This window comes from Sphaerodactylus townsendi, linkage group LG06, assembly GCF_021028975.2.
Source record: "Sphaerodactylus townsendi isolate TG3544 linkage group LG06, MPM_Stown_v2.3, whole genome shotgun sequence".
NCBI classification, from domain to species: Eukaryota; Metazoa; Chordata; class Lepidosauria; order Squamata; family Sphaerodactylidae; genus Sphaerodactylus; species Sphaerodactylus townsendi.
The window spans coordinates 25,212,764-25,228,278 of NC_059430.1; the positions used below are offsets into that span (position 1 = coordinate 25,212,764).

The following is a 15,515-nucleotide window of genomic DNA, read 5'->3' on the forward strand; positions in this document are numbered from 1 at the left end:
ATCCTTAAAATCCTTATCATCTACCATATATGATTGTATATGTGCCCCAAAATTTTCCCTTTGTATTTTCCATATAATTCCAAACATTTCCCTTTATTACATTATACATTCTCCTTTTATCCGTGAAGCCTTAATCCTTTCCCAAATGCCTCTCAAAACCAACCAGTTCTCATTTCCCCCTAGCTCTATAAAATTTTGTAGTGTTATAATTTCTCCTCCTTCCCTGATTAAATTTGCCACAGTTTGAATTCCTTTTCTTTTCAATATTTTTATAACTTTTTTTCCTTCTTTGCCAACCACACTCCCCAAAGGTGCCACATCCAGGGTGCCAGGCATCCATTTACCTCTCCATTTTTCCCATATATCTAGTAAGACCTTTCTTGGCTGCCGAGTTCCACCTCTTCAAGTACCTCTTTTCCCACTTCTTGTTCAGTTCTGCATTCGGTGGGAGAAGTGGGCCAACCCAGAAACACAAAGAAGGACACTTTACCTCATAAGAAAAAACAAAGGACGACTAGTAGCACCTGAAAGATAAATAGATCTATTGGACCACAAAGCTCCTTTTCTGTTTTTCTACAACAGACTACGGTAGAGGACACTAGGACTCACAAAGTGTTATGTATGGAAAACAGGCTGATGGAAATATAACTTTTTGATCTTTGCTTTGCATGTTTACACATGCAAAGATCAGGTTCAATCCCCGGCATCTCCAGTTAAAAGGACCAGGAAGTAGATAATGTGAAAGAGCTCTCAGAAAGCCCCTGCCAGTCTGAACAGACGGTAAAAGTTGCTGCCATTCTGACTTCACAATGCCGACCTGGATAGTTGGAGGGGTCTGGTTTAGTATACGGCAGCTTTGTGGATGTATGCCTGGGAGCAATGGGCTACTCTAGGGAAATCAGGGATGGGAGGCAGGGAGTTTGTGGGAGAATAAGCTAGTATATCTTGGGTGTGGTGTAGATTTCCGTCTTTTGCCTACCAAGAGGAAAGAGAGAAGAAAAAGCTGATAGATAGCTTGTCCAATTCATAATGTGGAGGGGGGCTCAAAAATGTCTTCTGTTGCCCTCTCCTAAACATACAGCCACCTTTTTCTCCCTCACCACTGTTTGTGGGGCAAGCACCATCAATATCATCACCTGGCCTCAAAATCCTGTCCCACTCCATAACACTGTCATGCAGGAAGCACAGGGTGTGCTGCTTCCATTTTATGTCTCCTTGACCTTACTCTGTATTGTAGTTTCCATATCTTATATTTGTGTAGTGAGGCTCCGTGTGATCTAAAAGCAAAAACAACATAGGGGTTTGCAAGTCTTTTTAAGATGTCACAAGGACTCCTGTTTATTTTTATTGCAGTTGATTGACAAGGTCCCCACCTCATCAGAGACCAGTTTGGACTCATATTTAATACTGTGTTTGTTCACAGGGATAGAGAAATATGTGCCACCTCAAGGTTTGCTTATAACAAGGAAGGAAGTTTAAACAAGAGGCACAATATCAAAGTAAAACAGTGATTTCGAAGCAGGCATACTTAAGCATGAAGAAAAACTGATCTTGAACATAAGAACATAAGAACAAGCCAGCTGGATCAGACCAGAGTCCATCTAGTCCAGCTCTCTGCTACTCGCAGTGGCCCACCAGGTGCCATTGGGAGCTCACATGCAGGATGTGAAAGCAATGGCCTTCTGCAGCTGTTGCTCCCGAGCACCTGGACTGTTAAGGCATTTGCAATCTCAGATCAAAGAGGATCAAGATTGGTAGCCATAAATCGACTTCTCCTCCATAAATCTGTCCAAGCCCCTTTTAAAGCTATCCAGGTTAGTGGCCATCACCACCTCCTGTGGCAGCATATTCCAAACACCAATCACACGTTGCGTGAAGAAATGTTTCCTTTTATTAGTCCTAATTCTTCCCTCCAGCATTTTCATTGTATGCCCCCTGGTTCTTGAAGACAGGAGTGACACCAATAAGCAGATAGGTTGCATTTATCATTTAACCAATAAACAAATTACATTAACAGTCAAGTCTGGATTATTGGGAAGACCAGCAGACATGGCAGCCAGTGATGTACTGCCACAAAATGGCACCTGGGGCCGCTGCCACCACTGAATTCCCCATTTCTCTCCTTTTTGAACTATCCCCATTGCCGCCTCACACCCCCTCCCTGCAACCCCCCTCCTCCAAGTGGAGCAGATGGCAACACACAAGGGGTGGAAGCTTCCTTGACCTTAATCGCCCCTCTTAGTGTGTTGCCAGCTAGCACCACTCAGAAGAGGCAAAGGTTTGTTTGTTGTTGTTGTTGTTGTTTTCATGGATGGTGGTGCAGCAGGGGGACAAGGGAGTTCAGCAGTGGGGGGAGTTCAGCCGAGGGCTGGGAGCAGGGTGGGGGTGGGGCAAAAATGAGCCCCTCATTTGGAACTTGTGTTGTCTGCCTCCTCTGGCCCCCCTTCTTCCGCCAGTCATCAACAACAAGTCATGATGGGACCTGAGGTTATAAACGCATAGGATCATGGGATCGACCTCCAAATTAGGCCCATAAATTAGGAAGGAAATAAAGGATAAGAATTGCTCTGTAAAAATGTATATATTTTATTTAGATATATACAAGCTGGGGATCAGCAAGACTTGCAGGGGAGGAAATCCTGTCTTCCCATCCTGCCCTTCATTTTCTCTTCCACCCTTTCTCATATTTGTCTCCCTGTTCTCTCCCCCAGCTGTTGCTTTTTGCCCAAACCTTCAGGTTTTTTTTCAGAGTAGCCTAAGGACAGACTCCATTACTTTTGTTGCTAGACAGCTGTCAAATGCCACTTGTGGTCTAGTAAAACCTCTGCATTCTTAATCTTTTTAAATGTGAGGAATTTTTCCTGCACAATTGGAGCTCCCTCATATGTATACAAAATCTCTCATATCTGAACATGGCCCCATCATGCAGATTTTTTATTTGAACCATGTGTATGTGATAAGTGCCATCAAGTCACTTCCGACTCATGGCAACCCCATGAATCAATGTTCTCCAAAACATTAACAGCTACGCTCAGGTCTTGCAAACTGAAGGCCATGGTTTCCTTGATAGAGTCAATCCATCTCATGTTGGGTCTTCCTCTTTTCCTGCTGCCTTCAATGTTCCCTAGCATTATTGTCTTCTCCAGTGGCTCTTGTCTTCTCATTATGTGGCCAAAGTATGTCAGCCTTAGTTTAGTCATTTTAACTTCTAGGGACAGTTCCGACTTGATTTGATCTAGAACCCACTTATTTGTTCATTTGGTGGTCTACAGTATCCATAACACTCTCTTCCAACACCACATTTCAATCTACTTTCTTCCTGCCATCTTTCTTTGTTGTCCAGCTTTCAACCCATATACGGTATATTAACAGGGAATACTATGGCATGAAATAATTGATTTTGGATGCCAGTGACACATCCTTACACTTCAGAATTTTTTCTAGCTGATTCATGGCTGCCCTTCCTAGATTCAATCTCCTTCTGATCTCTTGGTGGTTGCAGCCTCCCTTTTGATTGACGATGGAGACAAGGAATAGAAAGTCTTCAGAAATTTCAATTTCCTCAGTGTCCACCCTAAAGCTGAGTAATTCTTCAGTAGCCATTATTTTTGTCTTCTTGACATTCAGCTGTAGCCCTGCTTGGGCACTCCTTCAACTTTCACCAGTAGTTGTTTCAGGTCTTCACTATTTTCTGCCAGTAATTCAGTGTATCTCAAATCAATAATGTTCCTCCCCCTCAATTTTCACTCCACCTTCATCTAAATCTAATCTATCTTTCATTATGATATGTTTTGCATATAGATTGAAGAGATAGGGAAATAAAATACATCCTCATCTATACTCTGTCTCACAGAAAGATAAAAGTGTGGTCACTAGTGATGAGATGGAAGTGCGTGCTTCTGCAGTAGAAAATAATTCTGAAGGACTATGAGCAGGCCAGAGAGCATGGCGACAGGTGAGTGAGGCGGAGAGGGAGGAAACAGGGGACCAAGATACACCTGCGGAGCGAGTGGTGAATGGGGGAGGGAGATGGGCAGGCCTGGTTTGATGTTTGGGCTGGGGGAGGGTGGAGGGGGAAATGGGAGAGTTGCCAGGCCTGGCAGGAGAGTGGGTGGCGTGGCTTGGTGTTTGGGGCAGGGGGCACTAGGCAGTAGAGAGGCACTTAGAGCATTCTACAAGGAAGGAGGTCCAGGAAGTAGTGGCAGGTGAATTCAAAATGTCCTGAGATCTTTTGGTGAAACAGTGTACAACAACTTTGCCAAATGGAATCAATTCTGATTCTCCATATTCCGTTCTAACAGTAGCCTCTTGTCCAGAGAACAGGTTCTACTTCAAAACAATCAGATGCTCTGGCACACCCATTTCCTTTAAAATCAGCCATAGCTTTTCATGAATCATCATGTCTAAGGTTTTGCTGTAACCCATGAAACACAAGCTGATTTTCTTCTGAAATTCTCTCATATGCTCCACCGACCAATAAAAATTTGCAATATGATCTCTAGTTCCTCTTCCTTTTCTGAATCCAGCTTGAACATCTTGTTATATACATGGTAATAGTCCATACTCTACTGTTATTGTTCAGAACTGGATATAATTATTCTCACTAGCCTGAAGTAACATCGTTTTAAAAATATAGAAGAAGAGTTGGTTTTTATATTCCGCTTTTCTGTACCGTAGGGAATCAAAAGTGGTTTACAATCACTTGCCCTTCCCCACCCACACAGCAGGCACCTTGTTAGGTAAATGGGGCTAAGAGAATACTGAGAGAACTGTGACAAGTCCAAAGATACCCAGCAGGCTTCATGTGGAGGAGCGGAGAAGCAAACCTGGCTCTCCAAATTAGTGTCTGTTGCTCTTAACAGCTACACTGCACTTGTTCTCATACTTCCTGATCCAGTTCTGCAGATGCCTTATTTTGTACGTAGTAGCTTATTGAAATGTCCCAGGTGATTCTCTGATAATATCATAAATGAAAGGGAGCATTGCAGTGGAAAAAGTTAACTGGCAAAATTATATAACTTGGATGCAAATTCCTATTGTCCCTTGTTATTTGTACAGGGAACAAACTCCCTCAGTTGTCTACTGTGTCAAGGTTGCTGCAGTCTCTGCCTTTCCTGCTTCCTGTGCCAAAGTATTAGCAGGGAATGGTCCTCACAAGGTGTGCAACAGTTATGTGCAGAACTGCAAGACCCACCAGGACTTATCCATTTTCTAGAAGTATGAGATGGGTGCCTACGGAGGCTGGAGTTTTAAATGCCATTTGACCAGAGATAACTTAGTCACTTAATTCAACCAGAGTGGTCTCTGTTCCAACCTTCTACTGACAGACTGAACAACATGTAGTTATTTCATGTAAGACCGTAGAGAAATAGGATATAAAGATTCCAATAACTTTTATTCACTCCCAGGGAAAGGAGAAATAAGAATGTTCACAAAAGAGGCTGAAAACTATTTACTGGTCACACACAGCATTTTCTGGGCTCCTTAAGATAAAACATTTCAGTTGTCAATTTCTGATTAACAGTCCGATCCAAAGGTCTGGGCATGTGGGGATGGTGCTGCTGCCGCACCACCCCACTGGCCCCAGTGAGTTTTCTGGAGGCACAGGGAGGATAAAAAAATACCACCCCACACCAGCTGAAGGACTTAGGTCACCCCAAGAGTCAGAGGTGGGATCCAGCAGGTTCTCACAGGTTCCCGAGAGTAGGTTACTAATTATTTGTGTGTGCCGAGAGAGGGTTACTAGTTGGTGATTTTGCCACGTGATTTTTGCCTTAGTTATGCCCCTCCTCTCAGCAGTAGCGCGCAGAACTTGAAGCAGTCTAGCACTAGGTGCACCGGCGTGCGTGGCAGCCTGCGCCTGCGTGCATTAGTTCCCCGCTCAAGGACCGGCGCAGCGGCTGCGTCCTTGCCACAGCCCCACCCAGGAATGTCCTGCTCCCAGAATGCCCGGCCATGCCCCCATCGTGACCTGCCCAGCCCCATTGGCGCTACGCCACAGTTTGAATCCCACCACCATGGGAACCTGTTACTAAAATTTTTGGATCTCACCATTGCCCAAGAGTGGCCTAAATCCATGAGCCAGGGCCATAGCACAACTGCTGCAAACCTGAGGTGGAAGCCAACTAAGGTTGGCTTCACCTCCAAGAACATCTTCCCTACACCCCTGCTGTGCCACCAGAGCTGGCTACAGTGTGGGAGCTTGGCACTGCATCTGGCTGTCCTGGAGAGTTGCGGAGTCTGCCGCAGGTGTATTTGCTGCTCTGCTGGGGTAAGTGGTACGGAGAAGACAAATCCACTGGTGTAGTCCTGGACCACCTCCACAAGTCCCTTCAGCACCTTCCAGATTGGGCTGTAAGCTTTTCCCATGACCTGCTACCTGAGCTGGAGATGCTGTGGGCTAAACCTGTACCTTCTGCATGCAATGAAGATGTTTTGCTACCAAATCATGCCCCCTCACCAAGGATGAGGACTCCTCAAGTATTCAATATACAACTCTGTAAATTAATAAAGAAGAAGAAAAAGAACCTCTAAATCAGTTTGTTGAAAACTAATAATGCTTCCGAAGGGAAGGAGTGTTAAAAGCGATCGATTGTTATTTCGAAAGAAGGGGGGGGGGTATCCCTTTTTAGATACAACGCCAGATTAACCTAGTAGCAAAAGTAGCATATGCTATGGATCATGCATTTTTGACGGCCCTGCAAGCACTAAGTATTGTGTGTAGAACTGTCTGGTGCAGATCAACGGCGCCTCACCCATATTACTCACCATCTGGCGAAGTGCTTTTTTGTTTACATAAGCGTTGAGGGAAATGCATGCTGCATGAATTGTGTGTGTTGTGGATCCGCGCATGTGTGCAAGCTTGCATTGGCTCCTTGTTGTGTCATGTGCAGAGGTGCTGTGGTCCCTTTTGTATTATCTTCTAATGCTCCCAAGCCTCTGCAGGCATCGGCTGTTACACCGCTTGTAGGGTGCTCCTATGCCACCTTGGTAAAACTTTATGGCGACGAAGAGGGGTGTGTGATTCCAGGGCTGGAGCTTTGGATGTGGTCAGATATCGCGGACTGTCAGTTACTGTCACTTTGCTGACTTCCTGAGTGTAATTGTATAGAGTACATAATCATTGCTGATGTCAAATCATTAATAACATAGTACAAACAAATTCATTCAAATGTAGCTTTATTGAATTAGTCAGAGTATCTGTTTAGGCTGTTAGCGAGTGTAAAAGGTAAATGTCGTGGGAGTGATGTAAGAGAGTATTTTGGATGTGGCTGGTGATGAGAAGATGCGATTGGATGTTTCAACAGTTTCATTTAAGCGTGACCTTCAATTCATGATTCCTTGTCTCCCCTCCCTGATTTTCAATAGTCCAAACTAGCGAAGGAGCCTATAGATTTGGATTAGACTGTGAAGTCCCACTTGTATCTTGTACAACTGAAAAGAGATTTCAGTATATCAAATGAAAAAGACTGGAATTATTTTACTACGCATAGTAAATAATTTAAGTTTTAAAATCTGTACATTTTAAAAAAAAATTAGGACCCCTTTGTAACATATAGGCTACTGACTCCATCGCTAGCTTAATTCCAACTCTTGTTTTAGGACCATCCCTGTTTAGACCATCCAGAAAAGATAAACTTTTGGAAGACAAGATGGGAATTCCAGATTGTTTCCCATCCCACAATTCCTCATGACCTGCCAGCTTTCAATGCAATACTTTGGACATTCTTTTTCAGGCAAAGGCATGCTTTCATTGTTTTGAGAAAACAAGGACAAGCTTTTATTTGAGAAAACAAGGACAAAGCTTTTTATCCTGGGGATTAGGGAGCTCAATGGAATGGAAGAAGTGTTGCAAGGAACTTAATGAGTGATGTATTCTTTTTAAGCTTCAGAGAAAATCATGCTGTAAAACACAAAAAATAGGATCAATGGTGGAGGGAGGGGGGTGAGCCATTACTAACAATACAAGGAGTGACTCTGCCCCCTAGTGCTTGTCAAAGTTATAGCAAGAAAGTATTAAATAGTGCAAAAGGAAAACATTCAAGAAGTTTCACTCCTGGCGCTGACGCTACTTTCCCACCCTTGGCATTTTCAAAATGTGCTTTGGAAAGTGGAAAGAACATGACTGGGCCATGAATTGTTGTAGGTCTGAATGGTCAGATGTGAACTGGGACATGTGCATCTGATAAAGCTCCAGGGTAAAACTCAAACTCTACAGCGGTCTGTATTTATCAGGGATTGTCCAGGTGTTTTGGTGCTTGACAAATCAAAGTTCTAATGTTTTGTCTTTTCGGAAGGCATTTTTAATGTATGTGGCCTATATTGGTCACATTTCCAGCATTTAGTTTCTTTCCCAGGACCACTGGATGATGTTGCCATGGAATCCTATGCAGAGTTATGCATAAGGATTTCGCCCTGTACATCTTGAAGAGGTAGACGGGTGGATGCCTCTTGTTTCATTCATATAAAGTGCATGCACGATGAACATTGGAAGAGACATAATGCAGCCGTGCATCATGGCCATTTCGTGGAGGTTGCAACCTGCAAAGGTGGATTTTCAACCTCAGCCAACAAACAAGATTTTCAGGTAGGACAGTGAATTTTTTTCGAATATAACTTCACCAAGAGAACAAACACCCTTTTGACTTTTAAAACAGTGGAAGGGAAACCAGTGCAGAGCAAATTAATACTGAATGTATAACAGTGGATATGATGGGAGTTTGGCATAAGAATAAAAGGGCTTTATAAAGGCATGCCCCTGCTTTTATCTGCAAAAAAAGTATGTGTTATGCAAAGTGACATATGACTACTGCAGTTTTGTAGAGATCCCTGTTTCTGGCCATCATCTTCACACTTCCTTATGCATGTTTTTAAGACTTGAGTTCATTAATGTATACAACCAGTTGCCTAGGGGCAGCTGTCTCTGCTGACCTGATGATCTTTGTAATAGCTTAACATATGTTCAGCATGTGAGACCTATTCATCAGCCCCTGCACCAGCATTGTAGTCCATGAACATCTGGAGTGCCATAGGTCTCGCCACCACTGTGTTAAGTGCTATGGTCTTTGCTTCTTGTAGTATTTATTCCTGTTTCCTCCCAGCCCCACTTTGTAATAATAACTACATCTTGGACCCAGTCCTTATGCTATGATGCATCAGTACACTGGCTGTTGTGTCCTGAGCATGTGTGCTCTTTCAAGCAAAGGTATGCGTAGGAGCATCTCATATATTTTAGAATGCTGGGAATCCTCAAAGGAAGGATATTGACAAGCTGGAATGGGTCCAGAGGGAGGGCAAACCAAAATGGTAAAAGGAGTCTGGGAATCCATGCCCCTCTGAGGAGAGACTTAGGGAGCTGGATGTATGTTTAGTTTGGTGGAGAGAAGGTTATGAGGTGACATGATAGCCCTGTTTAGAAATATTTGAAGAGATGTCATGTTGGTGAGAGAGAGCAAGCTTGTTTTCTCTGCTTGCTGCTCCAGAGAGAGTAGGACCAGGGAGTAATGGGTTGCCAAGGTGGAATGAAAAAGAGATTCCACCTAAAACTTCAGGAAAAAAACTTCCTGACAGTAAAGCTGTTCAACAGTAGAGAATGCACTCACCTCAGGAGTATGGTGGAGTCTCCTCCTTTTGGAGATTTTAGAAGAGAGACTGAGATGGCCATCTGTCAGGAGTGCTTTGATTGTATGTTCCCTGCATTGCAGGGGTTGGACTTGATGGTGCTTGGGGGGTCTCTTCCAACTTTTACCATTCTAATGATTCTCTATTAATAAGTCTTGGGGCAGGGGTTGATTAGCATAGTGCTTGATTAATTGTTAAGTCAAAAGTCCTGCAATTTTAGTTCAATACCAGGCACTTTGGAAAAAGGATTACTGGGGAAAGAAACTCCAAAGGTTTGAATTGGATTATACATGTGCCAGGTATGGAGACAAAAGGCAAACACAATTAGGGAGTAAACTAACCAGAATACAAGGTAGCAGTCACTGGCATCATTGCTATAGTCCTCTGGCCAAAATCCAAAACAACAAGTTAAAACGATACAGGTGATTGTAATGTCGAAAAGCGCAAAGTGCAGTGCCAACATAGAAGCTATAAACTTAGACTGTGAGCTTACCTTATTTATCCTCTATCTTGATACTTGGAACTTCAAATGGGGTGGGGGAGAGTGGGGGGGGGAGAAAGGGGATGAGACGGTTTGATTATTTTAGGACACCATCTATTTTTAATACATTATTTATTAATCTACTGTTTTAACATGGGATAGGTGTTTTTATCATTTTAATGTTAAAGTTGTGTTTTAAATGTTTTATTGTGTCTATCTGTTGCTTAACCCATCCTGAGCCTTTCTGGATAGGGTGGGGATAAAAATGTGACAAGAAATAAAAAATAAAATAAAATAAATATACAGCTATATAAGAATTAAGTAATATTAGGTATTGTTCCATAGGAACAGACCATTGTCTCTCAAGTAGCTTTGTTTTGTTCTGTTTTCTGTGTTAAGCTCTTCTATGTTTAAGGGCTCGCTGCACTTTGGAAGCTCTTCTACATTGAAATCACCTGTATTGTTTACTCTGTTTTGGATTTTGACCAGTGGAGGCACAGTATAATAGTTGTCTCCCTAGATCCTTCTGCATTGCCCACATGTTGTTATTGTATCATTGCCATACTACCAGGGATTGGGCACTGTGAACTCCTTATTTTGCATTTCCAGTTGTGTGGGTTTCCACTGTTTGCCAGAAGCAGCATAACGTTCTTCATGGGGGAGTTATAAGTAATGGGGCGCCAAAGCAGCAGAGTTACCAGGAAAGGCAGGTAGCCTCCATGAACAGTCACCGCACAATGAGTTTTATATGTTGTATAACTTAAGCCAGAAAATGCCAGGGAGTACCTGGGGTATGCTTAACTTCCTCTCCTAGCACCCTCTGGCTTTGTTGTGTGTGTGGGTTGAGCTGCTTTTTTGAAAAAAGAAATCACAAGCAGACTCTCCCCATTAGGTGAAGGGACCCCAGAGTTCTTCTTGTATTAGAAACAGCTTGGGGGATAGAGGAAAAGCCATGTGGCTGATATTATCTTTGTATGAAAAACATCAACAAAGCCAATGCCTTTCTGTCCTGTGGGCTAAGCATTTTCATCTGGGGTGTACTCTTTATGTAGAAGAGTATAGGACCAAGCATGACTACATTAACATCCACAGCACAGAATGCAAAGCAAAACATTTTTTCTCCCTCCCTATAGGGTTGCTTCCCCCACATGCAGGCTTTGCTCTGCACTTCTTCAGCAGCTGTGGCTTAGGAGGTTAAGAGCTCGTGTATCTAATCTGGAGGAACCGGGTTTGATTCCCAGCTCTGCCAGTTTACCTGAGCTGTGGAGGCTTATCTGGGGGGATCTCAGATTAGCCTGTACACTCCCACACATGCCAGCTAGCCAAGTGACCTTATGCTTGGTCACAGTTCTTGGAACTATCTCAGTCTCCCACCCACCCTCACAGGGTGCTTTGTTGTGAGGGGTGGAAGGGGCAAGGAGATTGTAAGCTCCCTTTGAGTCTCCTGCAGGAGAGAAAGGGGACATAAATCCCAAACTCTTTCTTCTTCTTCTTCCCCCACTTGGCTTCTGCATGACATCACTGCCCTTCTACCCATCTATCTCCCACTGCCTCCCTTTCTCTCTCTTTCTGATTGCTAGGTTCCAAATCCTGTGAGAACTCAATCACTGGGTGCAAAATGGAAGAATGCCTTCTGGAATTCTGATTTCACTGGAATAATTTGTTTTGGGTAGAGCTGAGCTTTTCTTTTTTAATACTGCTATAATAAATAGCTTTTCAGAATTTGAACAGCCTCTGCTTACCAGATCTATCTATTCAGACTAGGAAAAAGCTTGTGAACACACTTTCCACCGTGGTCCCTAATAGTGTAAGAGGATATGCATGGTTTTTACTCCAAGGTCATATGAGGCAGGCTCTGAAGCCAAGGTTAGCCTCGCCTTGTACCCTTTAACACTGTTGACAGAGCTTTCAGAGAATCCTCTCTATCTGAAAAGTGTTTTTTTCTACATACATACTCCTCGAAAAAGAATCCAACAATTAGCTATTTAGAGTAACAACAAGAAGTCTGTTAAAAATAGTGATTTTGCTGTGAAAACAGAAAAAAATGAGATAAACCATTTCCAACATGGCTGATCATACAAGCAAACAAATTTTCTTCCCCCTTTCTAGCTCCTAAGCTGCAGGAACACACACCACGAAAGAGATTCGTTTACAAAACAAAGGTTTCAAGTCTGGCAGTGATACGCTGCCAGCAGGAACAGTTAGCGTACAGCTAGCTGGTTCCGTGGGTTTGTGGGGCCCAGGCTCCCTTGCCTCCTGGGGCCCACTCGTCAGAAATTCATGCCCTCCCTTCCTTTCCTCCCACTCACTCTGTGGCTAGCATGTCTTTTCCCTTCTCACTCATGACAGTTCGTTCACGCTGCTCACACTCACAGGTGCCTTAGCCTGTAAGTGGCATCTGGAGCGGTAATGTGAAGTGTGTGGCATGGGACCACGAAAGGGTGCAGGCACACTAGGAAAGTTTGTGGGACGGGGGGGTGCTAGCGGCAGTGGACTCATGCCAGAAGCTCTGCATCCCAGCAGGTGCCTCACTTCCAGGTATGCTGATGCTGAGGTCCTGGAGCACAGTGCTGCACTACAATATTTGCAGTCACTATGGCTAAGCACGTTTGCCGCAAGTGGATCTAAAATTACATCTGTCACCATCACCTTTGCTGAAACAGTGGTCCCAAAACAGGTTGCAAACAGAATCTGCTTGTTGCTGCAGAGTGGTCGGTGCATCCTTGGAAGACTTAGGTGACGAAATTTTGTTCCTGGGCCCGCAAAAAAAAAAAGTTTTTTTCTTTTGATAAGAGGTTTCTCTGTGATGCTTCATTTTTTTGGTGCTCTTCCTAGTCCAGTGATATGGTGAACCTTTTGAGGGCCGAGTGCCCAAATTGCAACCTAAAAAAACCCACTTCTTCCATCCACCAGGAAGTGCCAACCGGCAATTGGACACTTGAATACTGAGGTTTTGAAGTTTAGAAAAAAATGGTTGGCTCTGAGACGCTTGCATTACTCGAGTAAGCTTGGTGGTAGTCATTGGCTTTTGCTTTGGAAGCAACCACATACAACTCTTCAAATGGGTGAATCATGACAGTAGGAGGGTTTTACTCTTGGTGAAGCAAGCCCCATCATGCCACTCAAGCGAACTTACTCCCAGGTAAAGGATCGCCGCTTTATTTGCTTTTGTAAGAAATTCACAGTGGGGTTTTAACAGGGTTAAACTTTACACTGCCTCCCCAAAACTAGACAGGGTCTTAGATTTAAATGCTAATAATTGAATGGCATTTGGCCCAGGCTTAACTCCTAGATATGTGTGTGTGGGGGGCAGTTTCCCCACATGACGAGCGCATTTTGTTTCCATGGCCAAGTGCCCACAGAGGAGCTCTGAGTGCTAAACTCTAGCAATCCCGTGCCATAGGTTTGCCATCACTGTCCTAGTCCATATTCCATTGAAGTGTTTGCCAGATAGGAGATTAGGCACCTTTATCCAGACATTTGGCTAAGATTCAACTTTGCAGTAGAGGAGTGGATTGCACCAACAGCAATTGTCTTCCTCAAAGCTTTTACACAAACCGTAAGACTCCAGAACGACATTATCGCTGCTTACCCTGATCATTTAAAGAACAGGCTGATATGCATTATTAGGGAAAAACTCGTAAGGTAAGAGGCACTACTGCGTCTGTAACACAAGCTGAAAGGCAACGAGGCTGAAAGGCATTTTCAGAGATTTTATGCGGGACTAAGGACATCCCAAATGAATTGCATCGTATGCAAATTTCCATTAACAGGATGGCACTTTTTCTAGATCCCCCCCCCAATAGGATCACTTCATCTCTCCCCATATCACCTCGTTCCGGAAAGGGTCCCCAGGAGTAAACCGAAATCTTGGGATGCAGATGAAAGAGAGGGGGAAATCTGTTCTGTAGGAAAGAAATCCCTTCATACATCCCAGTGGATATAGCTCTCTCTAATCCTTTGGCAGCTTTTAAGAGAAGGTGGTTGATGGGTGATAACTACATGAACTCTATACTTCAGCTCTTGCATTGTGGGATATGCGATTCCGGCTTATATTCTTTCTAGCAAAGGTAGGTAGAGTTAGCGGGTACCAGCAGTAGCTTCCATAGCAGCCAAGACTTGCTACCCAAGTCTACAAAAGAACTGTTACCCAACATGGTCCTGGTTCAAATCTTTCCTCTGTTACGAGCTCCTGCGTAAGGGCGCTTTGGGCAAGCCAACTTTCTCTATCTGTCATCTGTACATACAGGGAAAAATTAACATGGGCTCTATTATTTTACAGTAAGTGAAAAGGAGCATGGACACAAAAGCGATTTGAATAAAGAGGAAGTTATTATGCAAAATGCTGGGTATTATGGAGCAACATGAAGGTTGGCTTCAGCTTTGTGGATAATTTTGAGAAATTAAGAGGGGAAAAAAATAATGGGACTTTGTGGAAAGTTTTCTGCTTTGGCCTCTAAAAGCAAGAGAGCAGAGCTTTTAATGTGACCAGGAGGGCATTCCAGATAAAGACTCGGCTGGGCTGGGACCTTGCTCACCATTCTCTTCAAACAGAGATGCCCTAGAGCCAATGTAGCAAGAGCTGCAAGAGCCAGCACTAACATTTCTGGCGTAAATGGTAGTGGGACATATTACACCCTGTTTTCTGTGAGCTTGGTATAGGGATGCCAAATGGTTCTTCCAAGCTAAGTTCAAGGTGCTGGGTTATTACCCTTCCATGCAGCTACAGCTGGCTAAGATATCCTGAATACAAGCATCTTGTCCCCTAGTCCACGATCGCTTTAAGTAAAGATGAAATTTGCGGGGAGATAACTTGTAAGTGGTTTCCATGTGACACGCTGTGAGTTTTTCTTATATCATGGCTGCTAGATTGCCAAAGTCTCCCTTGCCTGCCAAACACAATAAGGCATAAAGGCTTTGAAAGCCTTTCTGTTTGCTCATAACTTTAAAGTATTATGCTATTTTGATCTTACCGCAATATATTATGAGAATAAAGTCATGACTGGATTGATCTGATGATTTGGTTTTAAACTGTACAGCTGTTAAACTTTTGTTCAGTAAGTTGCTTAGAGAATTGCTGTACTGATAAGTCATATGTTGTCAAACTACATAAAAAGAATTTCAGAGGGAGACCAGCACAAAATCATTGAACTGGAGCCCGCTTTCTCGCATGGTAGAATAATGCGACCTTCCAATCCACTCTCTCACAATTGTTTCAGCAAGTGGGATTGTGCTGTCTGCTACAATGTAAAAATCTAAGCTTGCAAGAATTGCATTGAAAGTGGGATTGAAAGTGCATTATTCTTCTGCATGTCTGGAAGAGACACAGGAACTTTCCCCTACAGAGTTGTAAAATGTAAACGTGTTCTAGGGCTTACATGGAGACTTCAGATATCATCTGTCCTACAACTAG

At 43.5% G+C, this 15,515-nt stretch overlaps 1 protein-coding gene across 1 annotated transcript in view; it reads right to left on the minus strand.

Annotated features, from left to right (window-relative positions):
• B4GALNT3 (beta-1,4-N-acetyl-galactosaminyltransferase 3) overlaps positions 1-15,515 on the minus strand; it is a 403,403-nt gene that overhangs the window by 96,348 nt on the left and 291,540 nt on the right. The window lies entirely within an intron of this gene.